Here is an 18146-nt window from a genome sequence, read left to right on the forward strand (position 1 = left end):
GAATTGATGCCAATCCTTCTTCACAGCTCAGCAATTATATTTGGTGAAAAAGTGTCTTTCACTAGACCAAAGCCATGTCTACTACATCAAAAGGGTATGTTCACTGGAAATATGGGGGACTTACTTAACGTACTAAAGCCTTTGAACTCATCTTTCAGGTAACAGAGACGCTCCCAGCAGGATATGAAGTGGTCTGAGGAATGGGTTTGTCTCTAGATTTCCTTTGCTATGGAGGTGAGGTTCATAAAAAGCCTGGTAGGTGCATTGCTCAGAGCTCATAGACCAAGTAGCCAAACAGTTGTGTCACAGTGACAAATTTGGGTTCCACTGACTGTGGAAATGGAGTAATTGGACTTAACTCATTAGCATGGGGTGATGGTTTTTGAGGCCTAGCCTTGCTCAGAGGACTGCTTCTGAGGGCTGAGCTGAGTCTTTTAGGCCTTTATGTGAGCTTGGCTTCGCCTGCTGAACTTCTGCTGGCATCACAGTGCTTCCACACAGAAGCATTGCCTGAAACTCCCTCCCCTGCACGTTTGGTGGGAGTTGCAGCCTGGTCCACGTGGGAAGCGATCTGGCATGTCCAACCGCAGCCCAGCAGCTTGCCTCCCTCCTGCAGCAGCCCAGCAGCTTGCCTCCCTCCTGCAACGCAGGGTGCGCAGCAGTGCTGGGCTCGGCTCCCCTGTGGAGCAACCTCAGACTTTGAGACTGTTACTTTTCAGATTACAGTAAATTCAATTAGAGTTAAGGTGACTGTTTCACTCCAAGGTGCTGATGAACTTGCAGCTGCTATCTTGATGATCTGTTTGTGATTATTCTACTGAGAGTTTAATTTTATTTTATTTTTTCCTGTTGATATTTGCTGTCCCAGTGGCAGGTTATTACATCGCATGCTCCGTATACAACATTATGTTTACTCTTCAGATATGTAAATAGAAACAAGTTATTTCTCTCAAATCTCTAGCCATTAGGACTCATTTTAATGCTACATACATTTGCTACACACCCCTTGGTTTATTTAAAAGTAATGTTAGAGTTGATTATCTGTAAAAAATAGTAAGTATTTGTTTTTGCTGACTAAAGCAATGTCACTAAACACAGCAGAGAGATTATTTTCAATGATGGATTCAAACACTTTCAGGGTCTGCTTGGTCTTTCTATTTACTATTATCAATGCTGTAATTTTGTTATCAAGACTGGCAGTTTCTTCTCACAAAAAAACTTTATTACAAGGCTGACCCACCTAACACCTCCCTATTAGTAACAGAAACAAATAAGAGTTGATTGTTCAGCTGCTGTCATTTAAAAAGACTAAATCAACCTGCCACAAAAGAATAATTCCCTCTGGTAACTTTATCCATTTGCCCTTGGTGGTGACACTGTGGATACCACCCTGGTTGAACTATATATTAGTTCCTAGAGAGGCACTTTGAAATATATAGCTCTGCACAATGTTGTAATTGAAAAAAATTGAATAGCCATACATGGTTCAGTAATCTGAAAAGAATACAAAGGTTCAGTTCTAATTACTTTGCACAATTTAATACCATTTTGCTGCGCTTTCCAAATGGGTTTATTCTGCTGTTCTGCATATATCAATTATACAATTTGGCAGCACTGTTTTTTAAAATGATGTGTCAGTATTTTTATTTTATGTTCTGACCACATTTTAAAAAGACTTATCTAACCAAATGACCCACTCCAGGCTCCTCCAGAGTCCTGAGAAAGGTTCAGTAACCTGTGAGATGAGTTAAGGGCCTGACTTTAAGCTTATCCATTAAAACAGTCTTTCTTCTATTGTGTCTTGGAATCAAGTGTCTGAATTCCCTTTGGACTGGGAGAGCTTTAAAAGCTGATGAGAAATATGTGCTTTTTAAAATTTACTTTATAACATCCACTCAAATTGGCTTCTATTTATTTTACATACAATTCTTCTAGGTATTTCTGGATATTAAACCCTTTATATTGCTTATATGTGAAAAGCAACTATTCTGAAAACTAAGGAAGAATAACTCTGAACAGACAGTCATCAGAATGAAACTTCAGCTTTAACTTAATTTTTTTTAAACACTTGACATTATTTTGATGCCTCATTTTGCTCTTAGTGCATTCCTCACATAAATCCTACATATAATACAAACGTGCTTGAGACTACTTTTTTTTTAAAAAAAATTTATCTAAAAGAATTGTCAATGGTGTTAATATCTATAAATACCAGAGACTAAATCACCGTGCTTCTTTTTAAAAAAAAAATAGCTTACTGCTGATAGGGATGGTAATAAAAGTTAGTTAAGATGTAATTCAGAAAAAAAAAAAATATATATATATATACACACACAGTGCAAGCATTTTCTTTCAACTAAGTAGAGGGTTCTTTCAGTTGGTGGGGTTTTGCATCTGGTTGTTTTGAAGTTTCTGTGTTGTTTTTATAATGATACAGATGAAAAAAGAATCATAGTGGGATTTAAAGCAAGCAACACCAGTAGGGTCAAATTGTTAAAAAGCTTAGGAAAAACACTTGCGATATTTTCAAGATCTGTATAGATGCATATATGCAAAAGACACGAATATAAATACAATCACACACTTTGTGTGTGCCAAAATGTATGCTAGTAGGTATTACAGTGCTTTTGGGAGGCTCGTTGGAAACACAACCCCAGATGAGCAAAGTGTATGGGAATAAGTATATTGTCAGACTATCAGGATGTGAGCTGCACAATGGAACAGAATGAACAACAGAGAGAAGCAACTTTCTTTTAAAAAGTAAATTTAAAATAAAATGCACCTTCTCCATTTGTGGTGGGAAAACTGAAGACAAATGGAGACCAAGGAAAAGAGGAGATAAAGAGAAATTAATGAATGGAGATACACTGAAATAAAAACAATTGATGGTTAAGAGGAAGCTGAGATTGAAACTGCTTCTGGATGTCACTTAGTGGCACTCCACAGTGTTCTTTGTGCTAGGGCAAGCAGGCTTTAGAAAGCCTGTAGGAGATACGAAGTTTGTCCAAAGTTTCTAGATGTTGGAGTCTATTTTGTATATATGTCAGTCTTCAGGTAGTTCTAGATGTAAATTCTTGAACCTTCCTAACTTTCAGCATATTTGTATCCCAATGATATTGCCTTTTATTACTCAAGAATAAAAGTCTTTTATACAAACTAATTTCTGTTTACCTATCAGTACATTGATTATAGGACATAATACTGTTTTTAAGAGAGGTATTTCTTAAAATTAAGATAGCCAATAGTAATTTTCTCTCTCTAGCCTATTTTGATTTGTCCTGCAAAAGGTTTGGAACTGATTAATCAAACCTTGGCTAAGAAATGATCAGGTCCAGACTGCTGTCTATGGAGGTAGGTATAGAGTCCACTGAAGGTTGTTTCACTCTAGCTGAAAAAAGAAGCATTGAATCAATAATAAAATATAGAATGAAAGAGTTAACTTCTACAGTTTCACTGCCACTCTCCTGTTGCAGGGATATTATTAACAAAGGCTTGATTGTTGTTTTGACTACAAGTATTAACTACAAGAGAACTTTCTGAAGGTCCCAGACACAGACTGGCATTTAGACTCACTGTCCTTTTCCAAAGCAGCTTTTGTATTAAATCAATCCATTATTAAAACATGGTAGCTTTAATTAAATCTCTATAATCTCCCATCAGGAAAATGGCATTAGCCTGCTAGCCAGGAAAATATGGTAAGTCCCAACAGTATCCCTGTTATTAGCGCTTGATTGTCTGTTGGAGTGTTTGATCAAAGGCATGGAGATTTTGATGTTTTACTGTGAAGCTAACCCAATCCAACCAGGAATATGTGTGTGGCAGGGGTTTATAACAATTCCAACTCTTTCTAAATACTGGACCTAAAATCCTAAAAGCTGCACAAAATATTGCTCTTGTATCGGTCTAGCTCCTCCTTGTGCAGTGCAGTTGCATCACTATAGAAGTGCTTGAAGCAGCATAATTTATTGGCACATGAGAAAACAGAGAAGTGTGTAAGATGCATTTACCAAACAGATGAGTCTTCCCCTAAAGATCGTAGTGCTGGGAACTGTAAGTATATAGACAAATACGATTCTTTATTTTTCATTTAAGTTTTGGTTAGATTATGCTAAATAGTTTGATTTAAAATCACATCTTTAAATACTTGTTCAGATGTAAGATCAGAAGCATCTCTAAAGGATTTCACTCATCTCACTGGATAAAAGCACTAGAGATACAGAACTGGTAAATAACTATCATTGATGTGGTTGCTTAATGAGGGAATTTGTTTGCATGTTTCTGTCCAACTTGGCTTTAAGATTGACACTTAATTCTTGTCTACTCACTACTTTTGGGTAAGTGATAGTTACACCAGGTTGAGATGGGGAGTGATACGCAGGAGACGTACTTGCATACTGTCTGAGTACACACTAGCATGGAGTAGTTGTCGGGCTGCCTGTGTCATCAGATGGGCTAATTCTTTCTTCAGGGGAAAGGCAATAAAAGAAAAGATCATGGAGGTGTTTGTGCTGGAAGTCTACTTGTCACTTACTTGTTCATTATCACTGCCCTTCCTACTTCCACTGAAATTACTGACAGCTGCTGTTGACTTCAGGGGAATGAGCATGAAGTCCCATGTGACAAATATGAAAATGATGGTAGTCCTAGACTTCTGAGTTTTATAGGAATGCAATTATCTTAAATACGGGCTGTTACTACCACCACAAAAAAAAAGGGGGGAGGGATGCAATTACCCAGAGAGCATGTGGCATGCTTTTCATTGATTAGACTGTCCTGTTTGATTAAATTCCTCAGTATTTTTAATTTTCTAGCCCTAATTGCTGCCTTACATCTTCTTGAGTCCCTTTGTTCTAACTCATCTGCTTTCAGGTCCAGATTTATTTTTTCAATTCATTCAGATTCTCCACAAACGTATCCTGTCATTATGTGTTTTATCTGTCTCTCCAGATGGTTATTTGACAGAAAGTTTCCATTGACTCCAGAGAATAGGTCCCGTAAGTAACCTTTGTGGTTCTCAGATGGAGTACTTGCAAAATGGAATTGATTAAAAGGTCAAAAAACATTACTGTTTCAATGTCTGAATTGCTCCATCAAAGTGGTAGTGTGACAAATGTGTGCAAATCTTTGCAAGGAAATAGTCTGGATTTTCAAAAATTGTTCTATCTTTCAGATCAGCTTTCTGATGTTTCCCAATGACAGAGGCATTTTCAAATTATAGATACAAGCTAGTCTCTCCTCTTACACTAGCGCCAATTAATAGTAGCTCTGGATGTAATGAGGTTCCTCTAGTCTTAGTTACAGTAGGATTGAGATTCATAGTATTTAATCTATTTTCCAAATTCTGGCTCTAAGTTGTTCAAAATAGCTGTTTTAAAACCAACAGCTTTATTAGTATAACTAGCTAAGGTGAGACTTGCAGAAAGTGCAAGTAACCAGAGTATACCTGTGTCTTTCAAATCAGAATGACTAATGGGTAGCCAGTGAGTATAAGTAATTTCAGACTTGTTTCACATATAGTACATGACACAGGAGAAGAAGTAGCTATATGTCCTCTCCTGCTCAGTCATAGAAGGCCATCAAAGTCTCAAAGATGATGATACTAATTTATAAGGACATCATAGCCAGGGCTTGACAAAAGGGTCATACTCGGGTTATCTTCACAGCAGCCTTTATCATCTTGTTATCTAGCCATCCTACATCAGGATATAAATTTGCCCCTCGCCATTTAAAATACATATCCCACAAATAATAATTAGCCACTGCATCTTAGTTATCTGCAGTGAATCCCAATGGAGACAATATAATTGTAACTTACTGCCAGCTATGTAAGCCCCATATGGTGTCTCCTCCTTGTGATTGCTCTAGCAGTGAAACCTCACTGAGCTGATGTGTACACTTCCACAGTAAAACACAGATCTTTGCTCCATGATGAAGGCAAAGCCTCAGTGTGAATAGCTTCTGTGTCTCTCCATTCACTTCAGAGTTAGAGAGAGATATTTATGTCTGTCTGCAACATCATTAGTGAATTGGGCACTTGAACTAAGCTTCAGGGACTTGAATAGGGAATTGTTTCTACCTTTCGTTATGTGCTCTTGTAAAAGCAGAACTGCTTTTGGGATGTAGTAAATCAGTTTGTCTCACTCTTGGTTTAGCCAGGTAATCACTGGGCAGATGGGCATCAGACTGAAAACTGTCTTCTTGGCAGATTGTGCACATATTCTTTGCAGAGTTTATATGTGTTTCAGGTGGATTTAAGAGGGGATTTTACACAGGAGTTTGAGGGAAGATTCCTGGTCGCAGATTCACAGCATGGTTGAAGTTGGAAGGGACCTGTGGAGGGTCATCTGGTCCCACTCCCCTGCTCAAGCAGGGCCACCTAGACCCAGTTGCCCAGGGCCATGACCAGACAGCTTTTGAATATCTCCAAACAGGGAGACTCCACAACCTCTCTGGGCAACCTGTGCCAGTGCTCAGTCACCCACACAGTAAAAAAGTCATTCCTGGTGTTCAGAGGGAAGGTCCGTGTTTCAGTTTGTGCCCAGGCTCTCTGGTCCTGTCCCTGGGCACCACTGAAAAGAACTTGACTCTATTTTCTTTGCATCCTCCCTTCAGGTATTTATACTCATTGGCGAGGTCCTTGATCCTATCAAAACAGTAATTTCAAAGGGAACAGAATTTGTGAGAGAAAATCAGTTTACCCATGGGTTTGAACAAAGCTGCTTTTGCATGAATTCTGAAAGTGGAGTACCTATTTCTGTAGGATGTGTCACTGGTGCCTAACTGCTGCTCTATAATCTGCAGCCATTTGCTGACCTGCCTTTCAATCACAAAGGAGTGCTTTGCTGCATGGGCAGCAGAGCTGACTGGCACATGCGTGTTGTCACATGCAGGGTGAGGGGAAAGATGGTAACAAGAGAGCAGCCACCAAGCACTCAGTTTGTGTGACTAGTAAAGGGTGATGTGCCAGATGAACTGTTGTGGTGGGCAGATGGCAACACATAAACCTGGTTTGTAGGATGATAAGGAATGTCTTACTGAACCAGACAAGTGGCATCATGTCTTGAACAGTGAGAAATATTCAACATGTGACACTGTTCTCCAGAAACTTTTAGGGATTTCTGCTGTTATTGCAGTTTACCTAAATTATTTGGATGACAAAAAGTGTTTCCAGATAAATATGATTTTGCATGATCTTAAAGCAATATATAGAGATGGTAGAAATATTGCTGTTCAGTAGAACAGTAAAATTAAATTATAAGTGACAGGACAGTCCCAGTTCTGTATTTTGCAGTGTCTAATGAAATGACAGATGCAGTACAATCTATTATAGGTGGCAAATGTCAAAGATAGAATATGCTACTACATAATTCTCTCAAGCACTTTTAGTTTCTCATCAGAATTAATTCACTATTCTTTCCCACACTATTATTTTATAGCAATGAAATTTCTCATATAAAAATATTGCTTTAAAAAAAAGCTTCTTCGGATGAGTGTAGGCTGTAAAGTAGCACATTACCCAGTTAAGAAATACATCTTTTCAAAATAAACTCCTATAACAGGAGAAAATAAACACATAATACTAAGGAGAAACTGCCAGAGAGGTTCAACAAATTCTGTCACCACTAGAGAGGGAGACAATGCTTTTCCTTTTGCAGTTTTTTCTGGTTAGCAAGAGGACCTGTACACAAAAGCTTTCCTGGGTCTCTTTGGTCTGCTCTTACACTGCTGTGCACTGGTACTGGATCTGCTCTTAGCTGCTGGCCTCTACACTTGCGCTAACTCCTAGCTTTGTGCCTGGCTGTTCTTGCAAAAAGCACAGGTCTGCCCAATAGGTGGGCAGCGTGCTGGCACGTATCTTAAGGTGCAGGTCCTTACTTTCTTTTAACTCTGTTTAATGTTCCTGCTCAAATTTAAGTCTGCTTCCTTGATTTTACAGTGTGAGAAGCTGAACATGGGAAAGAAGAATATAAGCATGTAAACAGGCAATGCATTGTACTCTAGGTGCTGAAGCATGGCTGTCATCCCTCCAATTCACCTGCTAAAACGGCTCTGGTGGTTCTCAGATATCACACGTGGCTGTTGCGGCTTTTCCAGCAGGTTGGTCTGCCCTCATAATGTTCACATTCTATTGTTGTTTTGGCAGGCTACTAATATTTTCCCGAGGAAGGAACACATACAAGGGAAGAAAAGCAACGAATTCAAGAGCATCAGTCTACTTAAAAATAAGGTTCACTGCCACCTCCCCTGTGATACGTTGCTGTGAGTAAAGCTTCAGCTTTGTTATATACAGCAATTGCAGTGCTGGGCTGTCAGTTCTCATTACTTAGAAACTGAGAAAATGGATTGCATTACTTCTTCAAACAGTCTTCTGAAATCAGGCTGTTGAACAGAACAAGAAGCACCAGTGCAGCTATAGACTTTCATGTGATCTGAATTGAAGCAGTCGTCTTTCCTCCACTCTCCCTGCAGCATCAAGGAGTGCCAGTGTTGGTGCACTACCAGGGAAGTACTGAACTGAAACGCAAAGTAACCGTGCTTTATGGGTTTTTTAATGAAAATGTAGAACTGTTCAGTTTGTCCAGGGCTGAAGTTCACTTAGGAATAAGCCTCACAAATACAAAAATATAAAGGAGACTGTAGCATGCATAGCCTTTTGTCAGGATTCCACAATATTGTGGTAGTCTGTGAAAAGTTTGAAATTTGTGAAAGTCCCAGTAGCATCATGGAATCTGTTTAATGGAAATTCCTTTCACTTTGTGGAGCATTGGTAAATAACTCACCAGACTAGGAGTACCCATGCATTGGCAAATTTAATTCCTGTGATGCTCTACTACCATTATGGGCTCTTTTGTATTTCAGTAATGAATTACCACTCTGAAAATAAAGCAGCAGTAGGGTAGGATTCCCTTCAGTCATAAGAGGGCAATGGGTACAGAAATCCATCATTCAAGTGCTAACTTACCAATGCAATGATAATGAAAGTATAACGATTTCTTTATATATACTGTTTGCATGACCCAACTTTTGTTATAACCCAACTGTTAAATGTGTGCTAAACTGTACTGGAATCACAGTTCCTGAAATACAGTACACGTGACCCAAAGGTAAGGCTGCTTAAAACTAGTTTTTCAGATCTGTGGATATTTTGTTTCTGTGGGACTTCTGTGGTCAGTGGCACTTATCTCTACTGTTTGCTTTTGGTCTTTTGTTTAGGGATTGTGCAGAGCCTCAAACATTTAAAAATAAAATTTAGCAGAAATAATCTATTTGGTAACAGTCACACCCTCTTGCAGCTATAATTTGTGATTAAAAAATGTGAGAAAAACACTCTGCATATAAAATCCTTTGGTATCACATTGGTGTCAGTGCTGGCTTCATGTTACCATTACCAGCTTCTTTTCCAGGTTACAGATTAGCAGAGATAGTTTGTGTTTTCTAGTGGCAGTGGCAAGAGGTGGTGGGTATGAAATATGACCATGTATGTGTTTAGAAATACTCAGGGTTTTTTTGTGTTGAAAATGTTCATGTTTAAAGTGAGAATGAGAAGAAAGCTGAGATAAGAATAATAGAAATCATTCTTCAGTTCTAAAAGTAAAAAGATCACTTTATTAAACCTGGGTAAGCAAACCCTCCCTTTTACTTATAGAGTGAAAACTGAGTGCACCTTCTCTTTTATTGCTCTGACGATGCATAATGCTACAATTTCTTGCCCTAATGATATACTTTTGTACCTACCTAGTCTTTTAGTGTTCTGATGATGCGTGATTCTGTGATTTCTTTCCCTAATGATGCACTTTTATACTTAGCTACTGATGTGTTTGGCAGATTATGAAGTAGAATACAGTTTTATATTTATGACTAAAAGCCAAGTTTTAGTTCTTCATGTACTGCCTTCTCTGAGGTGTCATGTTCAATCAATAATGCTATGAACAAATTGCTTCAAGCACATATTCCTCCTTCTAGTATTATTTACTTTTATTTTGACAAATAAACTAGAACCAGAGTAGTCTAAAATTCAAGCAAGGATTCATTTTCAGCAGGTCAGCTTGTAATAAAAAAAAATGTTTAAACTTGTTAGAGAGAGGCATATCAATGAAAATAAAGGAGATTCAGAAGGGTAGGTGTCCTGTGTTTGGCTGGGACAGAGTTAATTTTCTTCCTAGTAGCTGACACAGTGCTGTGTTTTGGGTTTAGTATGAGAATAATGTTGATAACACACTGATATTTTAGCTGTTGCTAAGTAGTACTTAGGATAAGTCAAGAATTTTTCAGTTTCCCATGCTCTGCCAGTGGGGAGATGCACAAGAAGCTAGGAGGGAGCGTCGCCAGGACAGCTGACCCCAACTAGCCAAAGGGATATTCCATACCATGGGACATCATGCTCAGTGTATAAACTGGGGGGAGTTGGCCAGGAGGTGCTGATTGCTGCTCGGGGACTGGCTGGGCATCGGTCAATGGGTGGTGAGCCAATTGCATTGGGCATCACTTGTTTTTCTTGGGTTTTAATTCTCTCTCTTTTTGTTATCTTCCTTGTCACTGCAACTATTATTATTATTGTTGTTGTTGTTATCTACTTTATTCCAATTATTAAACTGTTTTAATCTCAACCCATGAGTTTGGGTTTTTTTTTCCAATTCCCCTCCCTATCCCACCAGGGCAGGGGGAGGAATGAGTGAGCGGCTGTGTGGTGCTTAGTTGCTGGCTGGGGTTAAACCATGACACTAGGAAATTAATTTTATTAATCCAATATGGCATATATATGCTCTTTCACATGAATCTTAGTTTATTCTGTTTCTAAACTCACTTAATATTAATGAGGGGAATAGCAGTGACTTCTGGATCTACTCCTTTTGTCTCTTTTCTAATTTACTTCTGTGGGATAAAAACCTAGCAGATACACAATGCCTACACATTGTAGGCACCAGAGACAACAACTTGAAACGCATAATAAAAATTCTCAGTTTATTAGATTTGTCCTTCTGTGATTAAAAACATATCTTAACAGCGGACATCTGTTGGACAACTTACATGGTTCCTTATTGTCTTGGTATGTGAGAAAATACTGCAGGCTGTATTGCTCAGCCTTGTTAGACCCTAGTACGTTGCGGATGCACAGGAAATTAAGCATATGCTCAGTGGTGGAATTGTAATAACATGCAAGTTTGATGTAATCTGTTGAAATGAAAGAGTGCCATTCCTTGTGCTGTGCCCCATGGAAAGCAAAAGGAGGGAATGAATGATAGGAGCCTTCTTCTCTTGCCTAATTTCATGTGGTATATCTGATTGGCTGTGAATCAAGTTTGACAGAAAAAATAATTGTGTGATAAGCAGCATGTTAACATCAAAATAATTTTGCAACTGCTCCTCTGAAGCCTTGTATTATGGACATTTCATGAAGAGATCACTGTCTAAAGAACAGTGTTACAGAGTAGATCACTGCTTTCACTAATTCTCACAAGAATATTTAGCTTAATTTTTTTTCCCCCTCAGTAAGCATACTTTCTTCAGGCTTCTTTAAATGGGGTATCTCTTTCTTTAGTATAAGTAGTTTTCTCCCTGTGAGCACAACTAACCAATCTTTTGAAAGGTGACTGCTTTGAAGTCAAAATAGCACTATGGGCTGGCAGCATGCAGCAGACTTTGTGTGTACTTTCAAAGCAAAAAAGACCTTAATTGCTATAACAAGGTGTTTCAGAAGTATCCAGGGCCAGCTCTGTGTTTTGCAAGTAAATATGCCATGATGCCCATGAAAAAAGTCACCAAGGACATAATATTTATTTATATACCCATCATTCATCTGAAATTTGTGTGCTACAAAGGTATCAAAACAAGTAAAAAGCTTTATGAGCTAGATTTTCAACATGTTGAAGATTCATATGAATAAAAGTATATTCAAATTTATGATGGAGAAAATTTAAATCTCCATGTTTCAGGACACAAAACAGCCTCTATGGAAGTTTAGGAAGGAACTCTTCTTGAGTCTAAATATACAATTTCCTGCTGAAGTATTGGGCTATTTTCCCCCAAATCCAAGTCAAAGATGGACCATGAAGAGCAGTGGGCTACTACTTTGATATGCTATGGCGATTACCACAGAATTGTATCTCCATATATTTCCAAGAGGACACAAATATATCCTGTCCTTGATGACAACTTGGGAGCTGTAGTAAGTACTGAATCCTATTTACAGTGAATACCATATTATCAGTGCACTCAGATTCAGAAATGGGGCTTTGTGCCTTTACAGGATGTGGATAACAATTGAGGTTAAGCCTCTAGAGCTCAGGTCTTGCATCAAGGTAACGTGATCAATAACCAGGAAATACAGAGGTGTAGGTACATGCTGGGCAATTATCAGTCTGCCTCTTCAGGACTGATGATTATTGCTGCAAAAATGTTCATCACAGTTAATACAGTACCAAATAAGTGGTGGCTTCTCTATTTCTTGACCTTCTCAAGTTGACACTGGAGACGTATGGAATGCCTGTTGGTAAATCAGAATGTGATGATTTCAATACTGGAGCAATTGGGTTAATTCTGTGCTCTGTGGTTTACCTGTGTTAGAGATCGTGGAAGCCAAACTGGATGATTTTATCATGTTTTCTTGCTTATGGGTAGGTATGAGAAAAGCCTAAGAGAATATCCTCTCCACTGGTTGTGTCTGACTCCAAAGAGTTAATTTCAATAGGCATTTCAGCTGGATTCACTCTGTTAGATGTATCCGGACTGAGTGATAGAGAAATTCCTTGGAGCTAAGATGTGAGTGTAATGTGAAGAAAAGTCAACACATGCTATGAGAAATCAAGGATGTGTTTTCCCAGTGTTTAACTTGGTATGTTGTATGAATGAAGAATTTTCTTCCTGAGGCAGTGCAAGTGGTATGGTAGCATATATGACAGTGGGCTTTAGGACTCGGCAAGGATAAGTGAAGAAGGTTGAGAAATTCTCCTCTGGGAAGTGATGAAGAACTACCTGATCTGTAAGCCAGACTAGAAGCTCCTTTGGACTATGTTTTCTCTGAGTTTCATGAACTGAAAAGTGCTTATTTTTCATAAGATCTGGAACTTTTCCAAAGTTTTCTAAACAAGTGTTTGATAACTAACCTGCAACTTCTGTAAGTGGTGAAAGTATTTTTCCATCCGCAAGATTTCCTTTTCCCATGTTTTTGTTTAATTTTCCCTGTATCTGATTAAGCAGGTGAATTAGTTTGTGTGTAAGTAGTATATTTTTCTTAAAAAGAATGCTTTGATAGTGCTCAGTTCTGACAAATTTAGTAACTGTATATGCTACCTGATGTCAAAACAATTTACCTATTTTTTTTATAGCTACAGCTAAAGCTGTTTTTTTATGGCTACTTTAGTCCAAATAAAATTCTCTGACTAAGTGGATCAAGATAAAACCACAATCTGTAGTTGCTTCTTTCAACAAATACCAGATTGGGACAGTCATTTGCCCATTCATGGGTTTTCTGGCTCCTTTCTTATTAGACGTTATCCAGCACTTAACAAAAAGGTCTAGAAGAAGCTTATGCTTGCTTTTGGACCTTGGTCAAATCTGACCATATTCTGATAAGGAAGATTTAAAGCAGTGGATATGTACATAAATTGTACATTTTCAAGTAAAGTTGTGGGGACAGATGTAACAGTCAAACAGCACAGAGGTCCTGTTTTCTGATGTAGTCATGGTAAAGATGAAAATCCCGAAGTCTCTTCTTCTGATCTAAGAAAATCTTTGGCAAAACCCACTCCTCCAGACTCTGGCTACATGAAAATGCTTATTTTGCCTTTACTGGTTGACTAAGCAATTACACGGGGGCTGCCCAGTGTAAGGAAGAAGTGTAGACTCTGATCCTGAATGTAGTTGACTCAGTATCTTAATTTTCATTACAGAACTAGAAAGCTCTACCTCTTTTTTTCTTTTTTTTCTTTTTTTTTTTTTTTTTCTTGGAAGGGGAAAAAACCCCACTTTTTGGTGTGCCTCCTGACTTTTAATAATACCACAGACTTCTTTGCCTTGCAGTGAACCAGTTCCACAAGGAGATTGCCACATCAGATTATGTGAGTTTGCTTCATTTCCAGACAGTGCTATTTAATATACATCTGCTATGTAATAGATGCAAAAAACCAAAATGATTTTCAGTTGCGTTACTCTTTATTGGATCTGACCTCTGGTCTAGGAGGTGAAGGGAGAGTGGAAAATGAAAGCTGATTTGGTATTAGCCCACTATTCATATTAGAAAAAGTAAATGCTTTTGCGGTTTTCCTTACAGAGGTGTCTTTATTCATTTGACATGCCTTTAATAACTAATTCTGGTTGTCTGGTTGCCAAGATAGATTTCCTACAGGCAGACTTAAAAGTGATTTTGTCCTCTTTGAATGTATGGCTTCAAATGATCCCAGAACAGCAAACATTAAACTTCCCCCTAGACCTTGAGATTTTCTGAAGCGCTGTAATAACATAGGAGGATAAGACTATTAGAAAAAAATAAATAAATGTATTAAGCATGCTCCATACGATATGAGCAGGACAATAAAACTCCTTGTTTTTCTGTGCTAGCTAATATCTCCTTTCTAGTGTTGGACATATGCTGTGGATTTCTCACTATGTCCATTTTATGGATTGCGGTATTACCATTCATAGACGCTTGGGGATGAGAATGTTTTGGAGGTTTCATCTCAAAGCAAGGAGCCAACAGACCCCCAAACCTTTCCTTTCACAGATGGCTTTGTCAGCGTTTCTTTCTCACATTATCACAGAGCTTTAAATGTGTATCTAGTATGTAAAGCATATGTAAAGCTGGCATGTGATCTGTGAAGTAGGATGCATTCCTTGTCATTTAACTGTGCTATGCACATAAAGCAATTAGGAGCAATTTTCAAACTTGGTTTCACACAAAACCAAATTGAGCTTGGGTCTGCTTGTTGCTTAGAGAAAGAGCATGAGAAAGAATATTGTAATTTCCAGGCATGGACTCACACTCTCAAGTGGTATATCTCCTATCGGGCTGTCCCCATGCCTTTTGGGTTAAGTTTGGTTAAAATTTGGAAGCTGTCTCTCTAGTCTACTGATAGCCAAAATCCACCTGCTCTTTGGGTTACTGAAGTCTCATAAGATATTAATTATGGGTAATTACTACAAAGCTTTCTACCTTAGCTAAGTTTTACATTAACTTGGTTTGGTAATAGAAGCACCCTTTCAGCTGAGAAGGACTCAGACAGAGGATCTTGGTGTTGCCAAGCACAGGTTGTGCTTAGTAACCAGGTCACATTATTCAGTGCAAGGAGTTTCATCTCTGTCCTGTGCTGCATTGAGCAGACAGGCCAGTTCCAATCTCTCCCTGAAGCTGAGTGATTTACTTGTCGCCTTCTGAGAGGCAATTTCATAGGATGCCACACACTATTCCTCCCAGGCCATGCCCACCAGATATTTCTCCATTGCTCCTTTGGCAAGCTCTTTAAGCACTGTTGACAAGAACAATATATTTTGACATAAGAGATCACAACAATAGCTTGTGCAATGCCCATGCATTATCCATATCCAGGAAATACTTTGTGGATAAGCCTTGGGTCCATCCCATTTAGCTTTTTTAATAGTTACATCATAGCTGACATCTCAATAGCATTATATGATTGGTTTGAAGACATGGGTCCATAGAAACAATCAAAGAGGACCTATTTCTGGCAGCTGAATGCACTGCTTACATCAGAAATTCTTGTTATTTCTCCTTCCATACATCATCTTACATCTTGTACAATGCAATTTAATCTCCTTTCTGTTAATTGCGTGACCTCAAGGCCTTTTGATATGTCATTCTGACACTTCTGTACTGTCAGTACCATGGTCATCAGCAAAGTTTCACGTGTTTATGGTAAGGGCACTGCTGTAGATATCAAATGTGCTCAGTTTCATTTTTAGAAAATTTCATTTTTAGAGAAAAGCACAGTCATGGTAGACTTCCTTTGCTGCAAAAGCAGGGGTTTTTTTATGCCAGGGATATGATAAATGCTTGCACTTGAAACAGCCTGCAGTTTATAACATTACCCTGCCAAAATAAAACTATCAAAGCTAGCTTTCACAGTACAAACCTGCTTAAGGAGTTGCAATTTTAAAAGCAGAGCAGTTGTTTTGAAATGCAATTACATATTTTGGAAAGTTTCTAATAAAAATTGTATTATTTTTAAAGGACACTGATTCTCACGCCATGCAAGTTATAGCCATTTAATTGTATTTTATATGGTATCAAACTTTCTGCCAAAATGTGGTGTTGGAATGTTTTTCGTTGTTACGGGTCTATCAACATTACATCATTTACTCACTGCATCATGTGTGACACATATGTCTGTGCTTAACCTTTACAGTTAGGATATTTGAGCCTGCTTTAATCAAATGTTATACTACTAAATGGGTGTTATTCTTTAAAGCTTCTTTGCTGAGGAAACAGATCTGAGTTTTCATATGTCCACCCACTAGAGGTTGCTATCAAATTTAATAGAATCATAATTACCGACAAATTGGCACGTACTAGAGCCCAAAATTTAAACTTGGTTGCCTTTGTTCTATTGTCTTAACCCTTGTTTCTCATGTAAGCATTCAAACGCTGTGAACAGGAAGATGTATGTCCACACTCTCAGGAAACCAGTAAGACCGGTGGCTTTTTTGCAGGAGACAGGAAAATACTGAAGTTGTTCATATGCAAAGGCATGTTTGTTCTCTTATAGAGGTGTCTGTGGATGTCCCCAACACACTCTGCCTCTTCTTCACTGCTATCGAACTAGAGAAGAGACAGGCATCCCCTTCAAACAGCCCTTTCAGTGCTGCTGTGTGCAAAGCCTTTGGGGTTGGATTTCCACACCCCTTGGGATAACTGAGAAAAGATTTACTCAGTTATTGAACAACACAATGTAGCTACCAGTAACCTGTCCCAGAGCAGCCTTTCTTCTGGCATCTGTTGATTAAGCTGATGACTATTTCTTCATTCTGAGCCTTAGGTGATAAGTTACACAGCAATTTATGCCATCTTTTGGGAAACTCATATAACTGGGAAAGGTTTCTTTGGTGAATGTGACTGCTGGTAGTGTGGGAAGGGATGAGTTTTATGAGCACCTTTCAGAATGGAGGAAATTATAATCTACATAAAGAAAATCTTTGATTTAGAAAACCCTCTCCTTACTCTCTCTTTGCTCAGTCTCCCTAGGTGTTTGTCAGTTGTGCAAATGTATAAGACATATACATAGCAAAGACTATCCTAAAAAGCAGGTGCAAGACTATGATGAGATTCCTGTCAAGTTTCTACTTCCATTATTTTCAGTAAAGTTCAAAAGATGGTGTATAGCAAATCTGAGGCCTAGACTTGAACATGGAGGTAACACCTAGACACGCCATTGACACAGACCTGCATTGCACAAAGCTCACTTGAAGGCAATGAAAAAGACTCCACAGGGCAACTTGATCAGTATCTGAAGCAGAAGAATGGGACCACTGAAGTCAATCTGATTTCACTTGCTTAAAGTAAGTACTATACTTAGGTATGTTTTGGATGTTTGAGCTAAGGTTCAGTTCTGATGTTAGTAAGACCAGCACAGTTGCCTCAAACAACTTCTTAAAGAAAAGCTACAAATCCAAGGCCCTTTCCAACAGATTCCTGCACTTTTGAGTTTTTTCTGCTCTGTCTTAATTGACACACAGACCTCGGGAAGGCCAGTTCAAATCCACTGTGAAACAAATGGAGACAGACATTTGCTTGTCTAAATCCTAGCAAAATCTTTGTATCAAAGATATTATATAGATATCCATCTCAACCTCTGTTTTCCCAGAAAACAAGGAAGACAGAGCCTGGGTGAACTAGCAAGTTAAAGATCCTCTCTAGACTAAAGTTGGTTGGTTTAAATAAGTATAGATTTTAAAGAACATTATAAAAAGTATCTTTTTCCAGATGGTATATTTATAAATACTAAACATTAATTGAGAAAAACTGTTACCTATGAACCTGTGTGAGGGTGGGGTGGGGTGGTTGGCTGGTTTATTGCTTGACTAATCAAAACATTTCAGTGTCATTAATTATGCTCAATAGCTAAGCTTGTATGTGGGTTAAAGACTTAAAAATTATCTGATTTGCAGCTCTTTTCTATTTCATTTTGTAGGTAGTG

This window comes from Strix aluco, chromosome 3 (assembly GCF_031877795.1).
Source record: "Strix aluco isolate bStrAlu1 chromosome 3, bStrAlu1.hap1, whole genome shotgun sequence".
Taxonomy (NCBI): Eukaryota; Metazoa; Chordata; class Aves; order Strigiformes; family Strigidae; genus Strix; species Strix aluco.